Genomic DNA, 17,871 nt, shown 5'->3' with positions numbered 1-17,871 from the left:
CACCTGACCCCGGGCGCCGTTGTTATTAGGCTGGGCGAGGCGGGCGGCGCGCGGCAGCGGGGTTGGGCTCTGGCTTGGAGACGACGGAGGGAGCGAGGCCGGGAGCGCGCGCGCGCACCCGAACCGTCCTCCGCGGCAGCTCGCTCTCTCGCCTGCTGTCTCCTGCCACCGTCTTGTTCAGCCCCCTCAACCCTTCCGCCCGCCTCCCTCTTCCGTCCGCAGGTAGGAGGCGCGCGCGTCCTGAGTAGGGAGTAGAATCGCAGGGGACGTGCGGCATCCGCAGTGAAGGCGCGAGGGGTGAGAGGGGAGCGCCCCCCAGCGGGCGCGGGCGCAAGGGGCAGCAGGCTTGTGGGCTGGTCGGGCTGCCTACTGCAGGGCGCGTGCATGCGCGGCGGGGCGGGGCGGGGCGGGGCGTGCGCGGTGGCCTCGGGGAGGTGCACGTGCTGCAGCCGGGGAGCCGGCTGGGCCGGGACTCGAGGCCTGTGTCTCCCAGCTCACCTTACACGGCCCGCGGCCACGAAGGTTGGCGCTGGACCCGCCGCCCTTGTCCGCCACTCGAAGAGACTGCTCTGCGAGCCATAGAGGTCAAGCGTGCGTTCATTCCTTCGTTAGTGCTTTTATTAAGGCTGCATCATTGAACAGGTACCAGTGCCAGGCCCTGGGGCAGGCACAGAGGGCGCAGGTGAGCAACATCCGAGGCCTTGCCCGATGCCTCCTGCAGCTCAGCGCTCCAGGCAGGAGCTAGCGCACGGGCGGGGCACGCGGGCTTTTGCCGGATGCCGTGTTCTCTTGCGGTAAAAGCGCATACTTGGCATCCTCACTTTTTATTCACTGTGCACCTTTATAGCGACGCTCATCCACGGCGCCTGCGCATCATTGCCTTTAGTGCAGACCCCCAAATCTTGTGATTTATAGGCGCCTTTTCAACAGTCATTTTGACCCTAAATGAATGTTCGCGTCAGGCGTTGACTTGGAACTTTACACACACACACACACACACACACACACACACACACACACACACACACACACACACACCTGAATGTGAAAATACAGCTTTGCTGAGTGGAAGGAGAGGGGGGCTGCGGAGAGGGAAGAGGCAGCCTGGGGTGCGGGCAGACGGGGACCTGGAAGGGTGATCGCAGGCAGCTCAGTGGGCGGAGGCAGGAGAGGCAAGTCCAGAGGCGGCTCGGGATGCCGCCCACCTGGGCACCTGGCGCTCGGGTCACGGCCGGGCGACCTTGAACCTGCGTGCCCAGCCGAGCCAGACCAGCCGTGCAACTGGCGGCGGCCAGACGCGAGCCTGGGGACCCGGGGAGAGGTGGGGCGGGGGATGACTGCACCGCCTCTGCCGCCCCCGGGGGCACGCCCTCCCCCAAGCCTGAGGCCCGCCCCGGTATCGCCCGCAGCCCCGCCTTCCCGCTCTCCATCTCTTTTGTCACGTGGCGACACTGACGGGTCTCTAAAGAGTTACCTGGGGGCGGGGCAGGGGGGTATCTCTGACCCCACCTCCCTTCGGAGGCCGGCAGGGGTCACTGGGATCACCCAGGACACAGGGAAGGGGCGGGGCGGGGCGCCGGCAGGAATCTTAGTTAAGTTAAAACGACAGGAAGATATTTTTCAACTCTTCTCCTTGAAAGCAAGCCGCTGCCAGCGCGCTGACCCCTCCTGTGGGAGCACGAGCTAATTTAAGAGGTGAAGGCTCAATAATGACACTGCCAGCACCTGTCACCCGGCGGTCCCGCAGACACCAGGTAGCGGGCGCCTGCTCTCGGCCCTGCACCGTCTGTCTGCCAGTATTTACAGCGCTGCCCCCTGGCTGGGGGAAGGCCTGCTTTCCCCGAGCCCCCTGCAGGCCTGAGGTTCCCAGTGGGTGGGGGGGGGTGGCCAGCCCCTCCTCTGCTCCTCACGTGGGGCTCCGGAGGGCAGTGCCCACGCCTGAACTGCCATGTGGATGCCGGTGTCCTTCACCCCGCATTCCAGTCTCGGCCTCGCCGCAGCCGGACCCGTCCTTCCATCCTTCCGTCCTTCCGTCCTTCCGTCCTTCCGTCCTTCCGTCCTTCCATCCTTCCGTCCTTCCGTCCCTCCGTCCTTCCTTCCGAGGGCTCTGCTTCCATGTCCTGCAGGCGGGGTGAACTGGCCGGACTTGGTCTCCTCCCCGGCCTCCCCAACTCTTTCCCTGTCTCAGTGGCAGCAGCTGCGCCACCCTAGGGACCCCGCACATCCAACTGGCCCGCAGGCATCTCTGTGTCCTGGGGTTTGAGCCATTCGTAGAGGCCCTCTTGTTTGAGGTTCCTCCTCCCTGACCTGGGCTCTTCCAAGAGCCTCCTCGCTTATCCTCTGGGGCTGTCCCCGGCTCGCCTCCTGGCCCGCCTGGACTCTCGCACCTTCTTTCATTTGCGGGGGGGTGGGAGGGGGGCGGGGGGGAGTGTCTAGTGGGCGCCCTGAGGTCTGTAGTCTCCGCTTTCCTCCGTGGAGGGGGCTGCCTCCCAGCCACCACATTTCGGGTGGCTCGCCCCCTTGGCACGCTTCATCCCTCTTCCGCTGGGAGGTGTTCAAACAATAACAGACGCCAGCTGAATGGTGACGGCCGTGTGCTCTCCTGAGCTGGGAGGTGCCAGCGACTTGAGGCGCACGAGGAGGTACACCCTTCGGAACCCTAAAGGCAGTCTGCTCATTCTCAGTGTTGACACGTTGACTCGGGCTTCCTTCCGCTGCAAGTGAGCCGAGCAGCTCAGACGGGCTTCTTGAGGAGCGCCCTTGGGCGGGGTCTTGCAGGGAAGGGGTGGCCGGAGCCCCCCGCCGAGGTTATAGGGTCTGCGTCCCCGTTTTGGCTTCCTTTTCAAGCGACTTGTTTCCATAGGACGGCTCCTAGAATGGCTCCTAGAAGCGACGGCCAGCTGACTTCTAGCTGGAAAACAAGAGCTTTATTTTTCCCCTCAGTATGTGCACAAAAGTCTCAGGGTGGCCCTAGCCGGTTTGGCTCAGTGGATAGAGCGTCAGCCCGTGGACGGAAGGGTCCCGGGTTCGATTCTGGTCAAGGGCACAGACCTGGGTTGCAGGCTCAGGCCTTGGCCCCGTTGGGGCATGTGCAGGAGGCATCCAATCAATGTGTCTCTCTCTGTGTCTCCCCCTCCCTTCCACTCTCTCTAAAAATCAATGGGAAAATATCCTTCGGCGAGGACTGAAAATAAAAAGGTCTTCGGGTAGTTCTTCCAGGGCAGCCTCAGGCTCTCCTCCCTCTCCGAACAAGTCCTGCCCACTGGGCGTGGGTCCAGGCGTCTTCCTCTGGACAGGGCTCTGGTGTTGGCTGCACCCCAACCAGACTCGGGGACTCATCCCGAGGGACAGCAGAGAAGGGACACCGGGCAGGCGGGAACAGCACGTCTGCTCTCGTCCTGCTCACACAGGTCACTGCGGAGGTTCCCCCATGCAGTCGCCAGAGCTACAGGCGTGTGTGTATCCGGGTCTTTCCGCGGCATCCAGACCTCAGCCACACATGAGGTCAGACACTCACCACATTGCTGTCACCTAAGGGTTAGCTTCCAACTCTGAATGCACTTCCTGTGGTAGAACCAGGTAAGTATCAATAACTAAGGAATTGTAACAGTGTAGCATGGTAGAACCAGGTAAGTATCAATAACTAAGGAATTGTAACAGTGTAGCGTGGTAGAACCAGGTAAGTATCAATAACTAAGGAATTGTAACAGTGTAGCATGGTAGAACCAGATAAGTATCAATAACTAAGGAATTGTAACAGTGTAGCATTCTATTCCAAAGGGGTTCTTTACTTTGTAAAAACAATGAAAGAGAGCTTTTTTTTCTTTTTGTTTGAATTGATTATTTTTCTTTCTTTCTTTTCTTTCTTTCTCTCTCTCTCTTTTTTTTTCTCTGTCCCTAGAAAGGCAAAAATGTTATTTCTTTGTGGCTAGGTGCCCAAAATTCCTCATGATTCATCGATTAATGGAAACAAGTGAAAATGTGAGAAAGTGTGAAACACCGAAGGAGCGAGTGCGCCGTTTCCGCAGTGGAAGACTGCGGGGTTTGCCTTGCGAAGGCGTCGGGGCTCTTGAAGTAGTGGGGGGGTGTGATAAATCCATGGCGCCCCTAATGCGTTAGAGAGATTTCGGGAGCGACGAGATCGCAAATAATGCATCTCTCCTGTCGCTCTTACAGCCTCTCCCTGCTGTCTCTGCAGCCCTGTGTGTGATGAGGTCAAAAGTCCCCCCCCCCCCATGCATTTCCAATCTCCCAGCACCAGGCAGCTGGGGAAGTGGGGGTGACTTCTATTCACGGAAGCCCCACCCTCAGGCCCCACCCCCTAGGGAAGGAGCAAGCGTCCCTATTGTGGGAATGAGAGAACATTTTTGGGAAAAGGGGAATATTTTGTCCCAGGAGATGAAGCAAACTCATTCTTTTATTAACTCAAAATGGATTCTCTAATGTTCATGTGCATCAAACAGTATTTCATCCCTTTTTAGTCTTGGTTCAAAGCCCCCAGACAGTACCATTCCCTAGTTTTTCGTTCATTTGCTCATAAAGCAGGAGAGGGAGGCTGTGCTGTTCTGAAGAGTGTTAAATTTAGGATTTCAAGGGCCAATTAACGATTGGGTCTAGATCAGTGGTCGGCAAACGGTGGCTCGCGAGCCACATTCGGCTCTTTGGCCCCTTGAGTGTGGCTCTTCCACAAAATACCACGGCCTGGGCGAGTCTATTTTGAAGAAGTGGCGTTAGAAGAAGTTTACGTTTAAAAAATGTGGCTCTCCAAAGAAATTTCAATCGTTGTACTGTTGATATTTGACTCTGTTGACTAATGAGTTTGCCGACCACTGGTCTAGATGATCACATCTGGGAATGATTCTAAGTTGTGCAAAGTATGAAATAATTTAACTTTCACCAAAGCCTCAGTGCTGAAGTTGTGCTTTTTCTACTCAGATTCATTTTCATACAACATTTTTAAAAATATATTTCATTGATTTTTTACAGAGAGGAAGGGAGAGGGATAGAGAGTTAGGAACATCGATCAGCTGCCTCCTGCACACCTCCCACTGGGGATGTGCCCGCAACCAAGGTACATGCCCTCGACCGGAATTGAACCCGGGACCCTTCCGTCTGCAGGCCGATGCTCTATTCACAGAGCCAAACCGGTTAGCAGCTGTGGGCAAACTACAGCCCGCGGGCCGTATCCGGCTGTTCTATCCTGTTCTCTTGCTCTCCCCTCCGCTCCTTTACTTTGAATTTATATTAGTTCACACAAACACTCCATCCATGCTTTTGTTCCGGCCCTCCGGTCCAGTTTAAGAACCCATTGTGGCCCTCCAGTCAAAAAGTTTGCCCACTCCTGGGTTAGGGCCATCCAACATTGTTGCTGTTAAAGTGTTCCAAGTACGTTATAAAATTAACTTTGTCATGGGGCACTTTTATTAAATACAGGAAAAGGCAGGGTTACTTTTGAGTGAAGGCCTGGTTTTGGTAAACATTTTAATTCTTCCAACAACAACAAAAAATCTTGTTCTGTATATTCAACATGTCTCTAGTTCTTCTCTGAACGCCAAATGGAGCGTTTCCTTAGCCTGTGCTCAGCGGGAGAGACTAGACGTCTTCAGCGTTGAGAGGTCCCGGCCCACTTTTAAATCCACGCCTGCGCCTGCTGTGGTGCATGACGGTAGACATGTTGTATGAAGCTGTTATTCAAGTCGATGACATTAAGGTCAAAGGGAAAAAAAAAACACCCATAACAGCCCTACAGAGCTGCTCTCGAGGGAAAAAAAACCACATAGATCCACTCCAAACACTTGCTGGAATTTTCCCAGCGCGCAATGATGTGTGTGCTTTGGGGTGGCGGCTTGTGGGGACCAGCCAAGGTTTGGCCGACTCAGCCATGGTGTACCGAGGGCCTGCAAAGTGCAAGACGCCGTCCTGGGCCCGGAGCTGCTGCCATGACGACGGCCCACGCGGGACCCTGCGTGCGGCCAGGACTTCCCCTGCAGACGCCTCTGGCCCCGGGGGCGGTCCCGCCTCCACTCGCGCGTGGGGCTTTCTCACCCCCCGGATGCGTTCACGGTTGCCTTCTGCTCAGACGGTGCTGGAAACCGCGCACACCTGCACACCACGCAGGCGCGAGGACCGTCAGCCGGATGCTTCCGTCTAAGCTTCAAGGGCGTTGGCTGTTTCTCAAGAGAAACGGTGGGTGTTGTTGCCCCGCCCCCCCCCCCACCTTCACGGTTGCTGGGCGCTGTGGCCAGCCTCGAGAGGGACCCGAGGGGCATTTCGGGGTGCGGTCTGGTGATGCTGCTTGAAGCTCCCCACAGCGCTGAGCTGCCCGCAGGGCGGCTGCACCCCAGCTTCTGTGGAGCCGGGAAGTCAGTGGAAGGGAGACTTTACGTGGAACTTGAGGGGGAAAACACAGAAGAGAAAAAGGTTTGGGGATTTTTTATTTTTTTTTAATTTCCTAAGCGGGACAACCCCCAAATGACATTTTCTGGTAGAGGTGTTGGAGGGTGGGGAGCGGTGCCTGCTTGGTCCTGCCCCTGCCTCGGGCCTCGGGGACAGCAAGGCGACTGAGGGCCCTGACGCTCACATTCCCGCCCCTGAGCCATCCTCTGCCTTCCGCACCCACATTCTTACCTCTGGAGCCTGGTCCCTTCCACGTGCCCGGGTCAGAGAGGGAGGAGAAAGGGATGGGGTACGCCTTCCTGCTCTCTCAGTGCAGCTGGCGTGGAGCAGGCTCCCTGACAAAGCTGGCAGTGCCACCCCCCCCCCCCCCCCCACTTTCAGGACTGAAGCTCCTGCCGGAGCCTCCTCCTCCCTGGGCTCCAGATCTCACTCCAGTAACAGCCCTTCTTCCCTTTGTGTCCTCAGCCTGGTGGGAGGTTTGCCAACCGCTGGGTCCCCAGCCTCTGGTGTGGATCCCCCCCCCCGCCCCGCCCTGCCCACACCTCTGTCAGTTGTCCCTTCATTAGCATCTGTCCATTGGAGCTTTGGCGTTTGCTTCCTTTCCTCCCGGGCCTCAGTGATACACTGTATCCACACACAATCTTGCTTCCCCTTCAGAACCCGAGGACTGGAGGACTGGATACATGTATCCTCTGTGGAACCGTAAGTTGTTTTAATCATTGGTGGTACCACAGGGGAAAAAAATCCCTGTGAATTAAACCCCCACTTATTACAAATTCAGATTAGCTGCATGACATTGCCAAAGCTGTGCTATATTTCAAAGAGAACCGTTCATCATTAGCTTTAAAAATTAAGTACCCATAAGTGTAATTATACTGTTTTCTGAATATTGAAGTGAAAATATTAAAGAAGCATTTTTTTAAAGTAGCAAATGTTAAATCTCCAGTAAGTTCCATCCTCTATGCTGGCAGTACAAGGACATGTTAATACCTTGAGAAAATACAATATTATTTTGTGAACTCATAAAGCTATTTTGAGTGTTTTTTTAAAGAAATATGAAAACCTTACCAAAATGTGGTTTTATGGTTGGAAAAGCAGGACAATTACTGCTATTCAATTTTTAAGCTTGCAAACTTCCATCTGTGCATGTTCTCAACAAATAAGGATTTCATTGTTATTCTATAAAATAGGTTGTTTCAGACTTTAAAATAGCAGATCGAAAGCAAGTCATAATATATTTCAATATATAGGTAGTTAGGATGGAATCCTCTTAGCTATCCATTCAGGTTAACTGTCCCTTTCACACCTACCAAAGCAGGGTTAAAGGCTGGTTAGTAAACAGAGCAACTAGAGAGTAAGCTTTGACAAGTAGGCTGTCCACCCACAGCAGCCATCGTCCCAACTCATTGGTCCACAAAGTCATGACAGCCAGAGTCTCTTCCTGCTGAAACACCCTTAAAGAGATACCCCACACCTATTAGCTACTATTTAAAAAATATATATTTTAGCTCCTATTTAAAAAATATATATATTTTATTGATTTTTTACAGAGAGGAAGGGAGAGGGATAGAGAGTTAGAAACATCGATGAGAGAGAAACATCGATCAGCTGCCTCCTGCACACTCCCTACTGGGGATGTGCCCGTAACCAAGGTACATGCCCTTGACTGGAATCGAACCTGGGACCCTTGAGTCTGCAGGCCAACGCTCTATCCATTGAGCCAAACCGGCTAGGGCTGGCTACTTTTTTTTAATGACATGAAAAAAGCTGTATTTCTACCTTGGGATTTAATCAGAAAAATAGTCAACATTTTAACTTTTATTTTTCATGTTTAATCTTACTTTTATTTCTTTTTTTAAAATATATATTCAGGGAGGAAGGGAGAGGGAGAGAGATAGAAACATCCATGATGAGAGAGAATCATTGATTGGCTGCCTCCTTCACTTCCCCTCCTGGGGATGGAGCCCACAACCCGGGCCTGTGCCCTAAACGGGAATCGAACCGTGACCACCTGGTTCACTGGTCGATGATGCTCAATCCACTGAGTCACACAGGGGGCGCTATTTCTATTTTTAAATGTAAGCAACGTCAAGGGCTGCAGGAGGGGAGAGCAATTAATTCCTCAGTCTCATTGGTGCATGATCGGTGGAGAGGGGCTGGCTGGTTTCTAAGCCTCTGAAAAGTTTTTTTTTAAATATATTTTATTGATTTTTTACAGAGAGGAAGAGAGAGGGGGAGGGAGAGGGAGAGAGAGCTAGAAACATCCATCAGCTGCCTGCTGCACACTCCCTACTAGGGATGTGCCCGCAACCAAGGTACATGCCCTTGCCGGGAATCGAACCTGGGACCCTTCAGTCCACAGGCTGACGCTCTATCCACTGAGCCACACCGGTCAGGGCCCTCTGAAAAGTTTTGAAACTAAATCTTAACACGTCCTTGAACTATTATTCCTCGTTTTCAGGACATGCCACGTTAAGGCGCTGGGAGGCAAGTTTGATGTGTGTGTGAGGTTGGCCGCTGGGTGCTGGAGGCTGGTTGTCTGCATGAGCCCGTCCTCCCTCCGCCCTGCAGGCCGGAGCCTGGGGGCCTGGCAGCCCATGCCGGGGCTCAGCCGCACGTGCACCCCTGGAAGAGTGACAGGGTCCCCACTCCTGTGCCTGCATGGACACTGCTTATATGTCTCTCCTCACTAGTGAGCCCTCCCCACCCCCTCGGGGAGCAGCGGGGAGGCTCTGACACTGTAAACACGACCGCCAGTCCTCCCTCCCCCCTCCCTCGTCTCCTGCTTCTTCTAAGTGACTGTCTGTGTTTTGCTGGGGCCCTGGTTCTCTCGATAGAACATTCCCCCCTGGAAATGGCCCACGGTGCTGAGAGCTCACCTTTTCTAAAAATATATATTTTTATTGATTTCAGAGAGGAAGGGCGAGGGAGAGAGAGAGAGAAACATCAATGATGAGAGAGAATCAAGGACCGGTTGCCTCCTGCACGCCCCCTGCTGGGGATCGAGCCCACAACCTGGGCCTGGGCCCTGACCGGGAATTGAACCCTGACCTCCTGGTTCATAGGTGGACGCTCAACCACTCAGGAGAGCACAGCCTGTGGGAGGTGAGCGTGGGGGAGAGGGTGTGCCCTCAGCATTGCCAGAAATGGAGGGAGCTCTCTGGAGCGCCCAGAACAACGGACAGCAGCTCCTCGGTGTATGAGCCAGGCACACAGCGTGCTCTCCGGGGAGGGGACGAGGCCCTCCTTCATTTGGGAGCAGCCGCTTCTCGCTTCTCGGCTTGGGAGCATGGGGCTCAAGGTGCAGCCACAAGGGGGGGAGGGGGTGTCCTCGGCACCTCACAGAGCTCTGCCCTGGCTTCAGAGAGGTCCCTGAGCAGCCCCAGGCTGAGCTGTCCGGCAGACGGGCTCTGGAGATGAGGGGTGACCCCCTGCAGTGGGTTCCTTTGTTCCCCTGGCACTGTTGCTAGACAGGCCTACCTTTCTTTCTTTCTTTCTTTTTTTTTTAACTAGAAGCCCAAGTTCTTCGACTCTTCCCACTCATTCTAAATGAGAACGTTTGTTTCTGTGCAACGAGACGAGGAAAATGGGGGCTCTTACACGTCCATCGTCCGCTGAATGATTTCCATTGAAACGACTTCCCCACGTATTTGAGACGGTTCCCAAGCGAACGGCCTTTAGAAGTCACTGGGTTTTAAACAGGAAGGAAGCAAGAGGCACCGTTACAGGCTGTGCGCGCAGAAGTTATAAAATGTAACCATCGAGAGAGGGCTGGGGGGGGGGGACGAGGGGGGGCCGGGGGGGGGTCAGCCCGGTGGTTGATTTTTGTCTCTGATTAGGATTAGGATTTTTTTTAACCTTCTTTATAGTTTTGGGGTCCCCTGCTCCCAAACTTCCACCGCTGTATTTTAATACAGTTTTTTTAAATGCCTGAAAGAGCATTTCCTTTTAACAAATTTAAATTCCACATAATGCAATGGAGGGGGACAGGAAGCCTGTGTGTATAATACTTGCAACAAAAAAAGGTTGTTTGCTTGTTTTTTTAAAAAGAAAAAAATACTAAACTCCACATACATCCACTGGTACCATGGAGGCGTTTCTCTGGTCCTCAACCCCGCAGACGGCGCGGGCGGGGCTGGTGGGAGGCCTCCCGATCCCGAACAGGCTGTGATCTGCGTTCATCAATAAATCATCCGCAATGAGAAGCGGAATTCTTTTCCTCGCCTATAACGCGCCCGTTTCTAAGGGAGCTCCCTTTTGTGAACGCCTGGCATCTTGGGGAGTCAGGATAACCTTTGCGGTGCGCATCGCTCTACTCCACGCACCCTTTTGTGGGGCGGGCCCAAGGTTACCCGTGTAAGAAAAGCACCCGCTTAATCCCATTAGGAAAACCATCGATTCCTGGAGCACGCACCGGTGAAAAGACCCTCAGGAGCCCGAGCAGGAACGGATGGTTGGATAGAAGCAGCGAGCCGTGCGTCTGACAATGGGCCACGCCGAACAATAGCCCGCACTGCGGAGCGCTGTCTACTGAAAACCCAGCCCCCTGTTCGCAGGCAAAGGCCCAGTCCCGTCCACCTGGGGCTCTGGGGTGTTATAACACCAGGTTTGGGGGTGTCAGCGTGCAGGCTGATGGAGGGCGATGACTAGCCCCAGGTCCCCCGGCCGGCAGGGGTGGGTGGGGCTATTTTCTGTCCTCGGCTCTGTTCCCCCTGCGACAGCGCCCCCTGGCGGTGGTGTGGTGTTTCTCGCTAGGCGTTAGCTCCGATGAACTCTAAATAGGAAACCTTCTGGCGCCTGTGAAGCATGAGGGTTCCTCTGTATGTTTTCAAAGATGAAAGGCCTCTCTCCTTTTTCTCTCCTCGCTCCTGTGTCCCGAAATAGCGTTCCACATACACTGAGTGGCCAGATGATGATGATCTCTGAACGCATAATAATCTGGCCACTCAGTGTGTGTGTGTGTGTGTGTGTGTGTGTGTGTGTGTGTGTATTAGAGGCCCAGTGCATGAATTCGTGCATGGGTGGGGTCCGGCCAGCCTGGCCAGGGGGAGGGGACATGGGCAGTTGGCCAGCCTGCCTGCTGGTCGAACTCCTTGTTGAGGGGACAATTTGTATATTAGCCTTTTATTATATAGGATAGACACTGAGTGGCCAGATTATTATGCGTTTAGAGATCATCATCATCTGGCCACTCAGTGTGTATATATATATGTATATTAGAGGCCCGGTGCATGAATTCGTGCATGGGTGGGGTCCGGCCAGCCTGGCCAGGGGGAGGGGACATGGGCGGTTGGCCAGCCTGCCTGCTGGTCGAACTCCTTGTTGAGGGGACAATTTGTATATTAGCCTTTTATTCTATAGGATAGACACTGAGTGGCCAGATGATTATGGGTTCAGAGATCATTATCATCTGGCCACTCAGTGTGTATATATATATGTATATTAGAGGCCCAGTGCATGAATTCGTGCATGGGTGGGGTCCGGCCAGCCTGGCCAGGGGGAGGGGACATGGGCAGTTGGCCGGCCTGCCTGCTGGTCAAACTCCTGGTCGAGGGGACAATTTGTATATAGCCTTTTATTCTATAGGATAGACACTGAGTGGCCAGATTATTATGCGTTCAGAGATCATCATCATCTGGCCACTCTGTGTATATTCCTGCAGGAAACAGTATCGGCGCTCACTTTGGCTTTCCCATACCTTTTAATGATGCTCACACTGTTGGCGTGACAATAATGATCCCTCCCTTCTCAAAACACTGTTACAAAGATGCGCAGAGGAAACAGGCGAGCAGAGGGCGCAGCCCCCAGCACCCACACAGGTGGTCCCTCTGGAAGGAGGCGGATGCGGTTGGGTGGCTGGGGTACTTGCTCATGTCGAGGCTTCAGCCTTTGACCGAGTGAAGGCAAAACGCACAGGCCTTAAACCTGGTCCCACCACGACGAAAGGGTATTTATTTTTCCGTTTTCACATCATCCAATTTTTTTTTTTTAAACTCCAGGGAGGATGCTTACTTTGGACCAGCTGACGCACGGGTTACCAGTCTGTCCCGTTGACAGCTCTGTGGACAACACGCTGAGGGTGGGAGCGTGCGGACCGTACTCGCCGCTCCTCCCAGTTGGGGACTGCCGGGGCTTGATGATCCGGTGAGTTTACGTGTGCCGCGTTCACGTCCGCCTGTCGTTTGGAAGATTTAAGTTTCAAATTTTTAAAAATCTCATTTTATTGAGATACGTTATGGATGTGTCTTTCTCATCACTTAACAGGAGGTCCTTGACTCTGTTGCCCCTGCCCACCCCACTTCCATCCTCCCCGCTTCTCCCCCAACCCCCGGGTTCTCTTTACAGCTGCAAGACGATTGGCTGCTTGGAGTGTCTATAAACAGGGGTCCTCAAACTACGGCCCATGGGCCACATACGGCCCGCCGAGGACATTGATCTGGCCCGCCGGGTGCCGCTGCCTGTCCTGCTTAGCAGCCAACTCGTCCCGGGCCCACAGTGCGCATAGGAATTTGTTCATAGTTTTTTTTTTTTAAACTATAGTCCGGCCCTCCAACGGTCTGAGGGACAGTGAACTGGCCCCCCGTTTAAAAAGTTTGAGGACCCCTGGTCTATACCCTCCCCCGGAGAGCTTCCTCTTGCAAATACAGGCTCGTCCCCTGAGGTTCCGGACACGGCGGGCTGTGGCCTTTCCTCACGTGCTGTGTCCAGGTTAGCAACTTGCAAAGTATCATGTGATCCTTGATTATCCAGACGTGGAAGCCCCTCGAAGATCATGTTCTGGGTAGAGACACCCAGACACCCAAACTTTTAACCTGATGACCTTACTAAGTATTGAAGCTGACTTAATGAGCCTGAGATGCGTGAGGTTTTACTGACGGTTTTGTTTCGCTCTTTCCCCACCCCCCCGCTCCTAAAATGCATCTGCCTAATTTTCATATTATGTTAGAACCTCGGCATGAATGTGCCTGAGGGGAGAGCATAAGTAAACATTTTTAAAAATATGGTTGTTGTTTTTTTAACATTGATTTTTAGAGAGAGAGGAAAGGAGAAGGAGAGATAGAAACTTCGATGAGAGAGAATCATGGATCGGCTGCCTCCTGCACGCCCACTGCTGGGCATCGAGCCTGCAACCCGGGCCTGTGCCCCTGGCCAGGAAATTGAACCAGTGGCCTCCTGGTTCCTGGTATGACCCTCAATCACTGAGCCACACCAGTGGGGGGCTGTAGGTAGACATTCTTTAACCCAAGTTGGCGTGGTCACACTTGTGTATTGGGTTTATAATCTTTCTAACATTTTAATTTATAATATTGAATACTGATTTGGCTACCAAGTTCCGTCTTCTTTGGCTACAGACTGTAAACTAGGAGTGTGGTCAGCCTGGAGAAGGGGAAAGGGAATAGCAACAGCGTCTCAAACCCGAACATTCAAACCAGAGGGTTCGGTCATGAAAGAGACCTAGATCATGCCCCGTCCCTTCCGCCGTCTTTCTTCACCCAGTGAAGGCGCTTCCCCTCTGGATTCTCTGCCGCCCGGCTGTGTGCTAGGGAGCCGTGGTTTTCACAGACAGACTTTGAGAATGGGCACCTTTGTCCTGTAGTCAATATGCCAGTTTCAGCCTCTTTACGAAGGAGACGTTACCCAGCAGAAAAAAAAAATCTGGACCTGGCGATTCAAATACCACGCAAAGCAAATATTTAACCTCATAACTGGAGCTAAATGTGAGGCCTCAGGGCGGCTGCACGCCCGCTGAAGACGTTTTTTAATAATGGGGTTAGCCCACCGCGCCTGCAGCGAAGAGAGGCAGGCCACGTGCCCAGACAGACGCCAGCCGCCCGCCCTGCACGCTCTGACCTCCGCCCTCTGCAAGGCCTTGGAGGATCGCAGCGGCCACGCGTGGATTTCCAATGCCCTGAGCACCCACGTGACGCGCCGCGTTTTATAGGTCGCTCATAAGAGCCCATCGTCGTGGTGGGTGCGTCCTCTGCCTGCCTTGTTTAGGTTAATCGTCGGCATCATCTTCCGATGACGGTGCCACGCAGTTGAGTCGGCTGAACCCAAGGAAAGACCCCTCGGCTCATCCACAGGGACGGCTGCTGACAGCGCTGCGTCACGGCGGGACGCCTGTCATTGCATACGCGTGGGATCCGCTGCGCCATAAAATTCACGGCGATGTGAGGTTTCGTTCAGAAGCTCAGCCTTCGTAATGGATTGCTCACGTGGCCCCGTGGTGACGGTTTAACAAATCTCCACGACACTGCTGGTTTGATGGCGATATTTCTTACCCACGCGTCTTCCCGCTCCGTCCGCGTGGAATGCTCCCAGGATGTGGCGGCCGCGGCAGGCTCGCCTCAGGGCGCCCAGTGACTGTGGCTGAGAGGGGCCCTCCCACTCGCCATGAGCGCTCCCCGTAGATTACGGAGTAACCCCACCAACTTTTTTTTCCCCAATTCTTCTAACAGACTTCTACTTTCCATTTTCTTTTTAAATTATTACTATTTTTAAAATTGTAAACTGTTGAAAGTATTACCTCTGTCCCCCCTCTCCCCACCCATCGGCCTTCTCCAGCCCACCCCTGCCCCCCCATCCCAGGCCTTCACCACCCTATTGTCTGTGCCCATGGGTTACGCATAGCTGCACACAAGGTCTTTGGTAATTCCGCCCACTTTGCGTGGGCCCTGACTGTGTAATACATTTTTTGAGCCAGGAGGTGTGAACTGGGATATGGAGCAGAACCTGATTCTGTCCTGAGAGAGCTCATGGTCTAGGGCAGCGGTCGGCAAACTCATTCGTCCACAGAGCCAAATATCCACAGGACAAAGAATGAAATTTCTTTGGAGAGCCAAATTTTTTAAACGTAAACTTCTTCTAACGCCACCTCTTCAAAATAGACTCGCCCAGGCCGTGGTATTTTGTGGAAGAGCCACACTCAAGGGGCCAAAGAGCCGCATGTGGCTCGTGAGCCACAGTTTGCCGACCACGGGTCTAGTAGAACGATGATGATGACATCATAGATAGAGAGACAGGCAGACAGACAGACAGACAGACGGACAGGTAGACAGACATCCTACACCTGAGGCTCAGATGGTTCCGGAAGGGAGCGAAGGCAAGGGGCTTTGCGCTTGTTTCCCGTGCGTGGTGTCCACATAACACCTCTCACGCCACCCGCCGCCCGCCGCTGCTCTGCGCTCCCGGAGGTGGTGGCGCAGGGGGCAGGGCCCAGGCCGGGGCCTCGGCTCTGCACGGCCAAGAACTTACTCGGTGAACAGCAGTCGCCGGGAGGACGTCTCCCGCAGGCAGGCGCGCAGGGGCAGGAGCCCAAGTCTGAGAGGTCACCACACCCCACGTCCACACACTTCTTAACAAGCAGCCAGCGCGAGGCTCCGCGCTCCACAGCAGCAGAGGCGAAATGCCACCGTGAATGCGCCCGAGTCCCCGGGGCAGAGCCCAGCAGGCTCTTGAAGTGCGGACGTTTCCGTGAAAAGCATGCTCTGGGAAGCCACGCCGGCCATTGTCCGCTCTCAGAATCGCGCTTGGCGGGAGACACCGGGGCCGGGAATGGAGCAGAGAAGGTCGGACAGCAGGCGGGCCCGGGAGAGGGCTGGCGTTGCTCCTGGGGACCAGCGACCCCCCCCCCGCCCCCCGGAGGTTCCAGTGGAGGACAAAGGAGGGTCCAGGTCACATTTATACCCCGAGGTGAGAAACACAACTGTTGGTGTGGAAAGAATTTAAACAGCTTGCATTTAGCCCGCAGTATATGCCCGGCCGGCGTGGCTCAGTGGTTGAGCGTCGACCTATGAACCAGGAGGTCAATGGTCGATTCCCGGTCAGGGCACAGGCCTGGGGTTGCAGGCTCCATCCCCAGTGGGTGGCGTGCAGGAGGCAGCCGATCCATGATTCTCTCTCATCACTGATGTTTCTCTCTCTCTCTCTCTCTCTCTCTCTCTCTCTTCCTTCCTCTCTGAAATCAATAAAAACATATAAAACCAAATAAATGAAGCTACAGTAGACCCATCCCACAGCCAGTAGAACGGTCCATGAATAGGAGGGAAATCGAGTGATTCCCGGGCATCCTTACACTAAGCAAGGACGGCGGGTAACTTCTCCGTCCACGCCAAGCCTGTGCCGCCGGCTGAATTCCCTGTGTCGGTAGGAAACGTTGCCCGGGACCCACCCCGTGTTTCTGGCTGCAACTTCAAGACCATCTTGGCTGCTCCCCGGCTCTCCACACCCAGCAAGGCGGCAGCCCCTCGCTGGCGTCTCTGCCTTCCCTCTCTGTCCTCAGTCCCATGGCCCCTGCTGTGGTCACGGCCTCTCACGGTCCCCTCGGGCGGCCTGCTGCTGTCCTTCCCCTCGTCCCCTCTGCACCGTCTCCCAGGCCCCGGCAGCGGCCTCCTGCCCGCCAGGGAAGGCCGTGTACACAGTGCGCAGCTGGGCCTTGGCTCACGTTCCCAGCTGCACGCGCACCCCCCCCCTCCCCCCGCCCCCCCGTGACCCTCTGCTCGTCTCCTCTCCATCCCCCCTGAGCGCAGCTTCATTCTTTGGACGCTCCCAGCGGTTTCAGGCCACCATTCCTTACCTGCGGGGCCTTCTGCCCGGCTCACCGCCTCCCTGAACCTCCCGCGGCAGGGGAACCCCAGCAAGACCCTCATCAAGAGGATCCTGTGGTGGCCGAAACCGGTTTGGCTCAGTGGATAGAGCGTCGGCCTGCGGACCGAAGGGTCCCGGGTTCGATTCCGGTCCAGGGCATGTGCCTTGGTTGCGGGCACATCCCCAGTGGGAGGTGTGCAGGAGGCAGCTGATGGATGTTTCTCTCTCATCGAAGTTTCTAGCTCTCTATCCCTCTCCCTTCCTCTCTGTAAAAAATGAATAAAATATATTTTAAAAAAAGAGAATCCTGTGGTGGTTTCTCTGGCTCGCCGCAGCAGTAAATGCCCAAAGCTGCTCCAGTTGGGCGGCTGGAGAACTGAGTGAGGGGTGTTCGAGGACAGGGTGTGTGGCCACCACAGGGGACAGTGCAGGGCCCCAGGACTGGAGGGGGAGGGGGGCCAGTCACCAGACCTGGAGGGAGGCATGGCCAGCCCTGGGCCAGCCCTCGGAGCGGGGACAGGAGGTGTGAGTGCCCGGCCTCTCCCGTCGGCCCCGGCCGGGAGCCAGGGCTGGGGAGCCCCCAGCTGTTCTCACTCGTCAGCTTGTGGGGCGCAGAGCACGCTGGAGGGGGCCGTGGGTTTGGGAGGACAGAGGACGGGCCTGCAGCGCACGCTGGGGGGGGGCCGTGGATTTGGGAGGACAGAGGACGGGCCTGCAGAGCACGCTGGAGGGGGCTGTGGATTTGGGAGGACAGAGGACGGGCCTGCAGAGCACGAGGCGCGGGCAGCCTGCCACCATGAGTTCCTTTGCGTTCCGTTCCCTCCCGCCTTCGGGGCTGTCACTTCCCACGCTGAGTTCCCCGCCCCGGGTCAGTGTCTCCGAGTGCCC

General features: G+C 55.1%; 1 long non-coding RNA gene across 1 annotated transcript; it reads left to right on the top strand.

Annotated features, from left to right (window-relative positions):
• The first annotated feature begins 27 nt into the window (after nucleotides 1-27).
• On the top strand, nucleotides 28-17,276 carry LOC308236374. The gene is made up of 3 exons (XR_013959271.1): nucleotides 28-222; nucleotides 12,396-12,540; nucleotides 16,394-17,276. It is a non-coding gene; the product is annotated as an uncharacterized lncRNA (long non-coding RNA).
• The last annotated feature ends 595 nt before the right edge of the window (nucleotides 17,277-17,871 follow it).

Source organism: Plecotus auritus (genome assembly GCF_963455305.1).
Source record: "Plecotus auritus genome assembly, chromosome: 10".
In the NCBI taxonomy this organism is placed as follows: Eukaryota; Metazoa; Chordata; class Mammalia; order Chiroptera; family Vespertilionidae; genus Plecotus; species Plecotus auritus.
The sequence above is the reverse complement of the archived record's forward strand: the minus strand, read 5'-3'. Positions and strand labels throughout refer to the sequence as shown.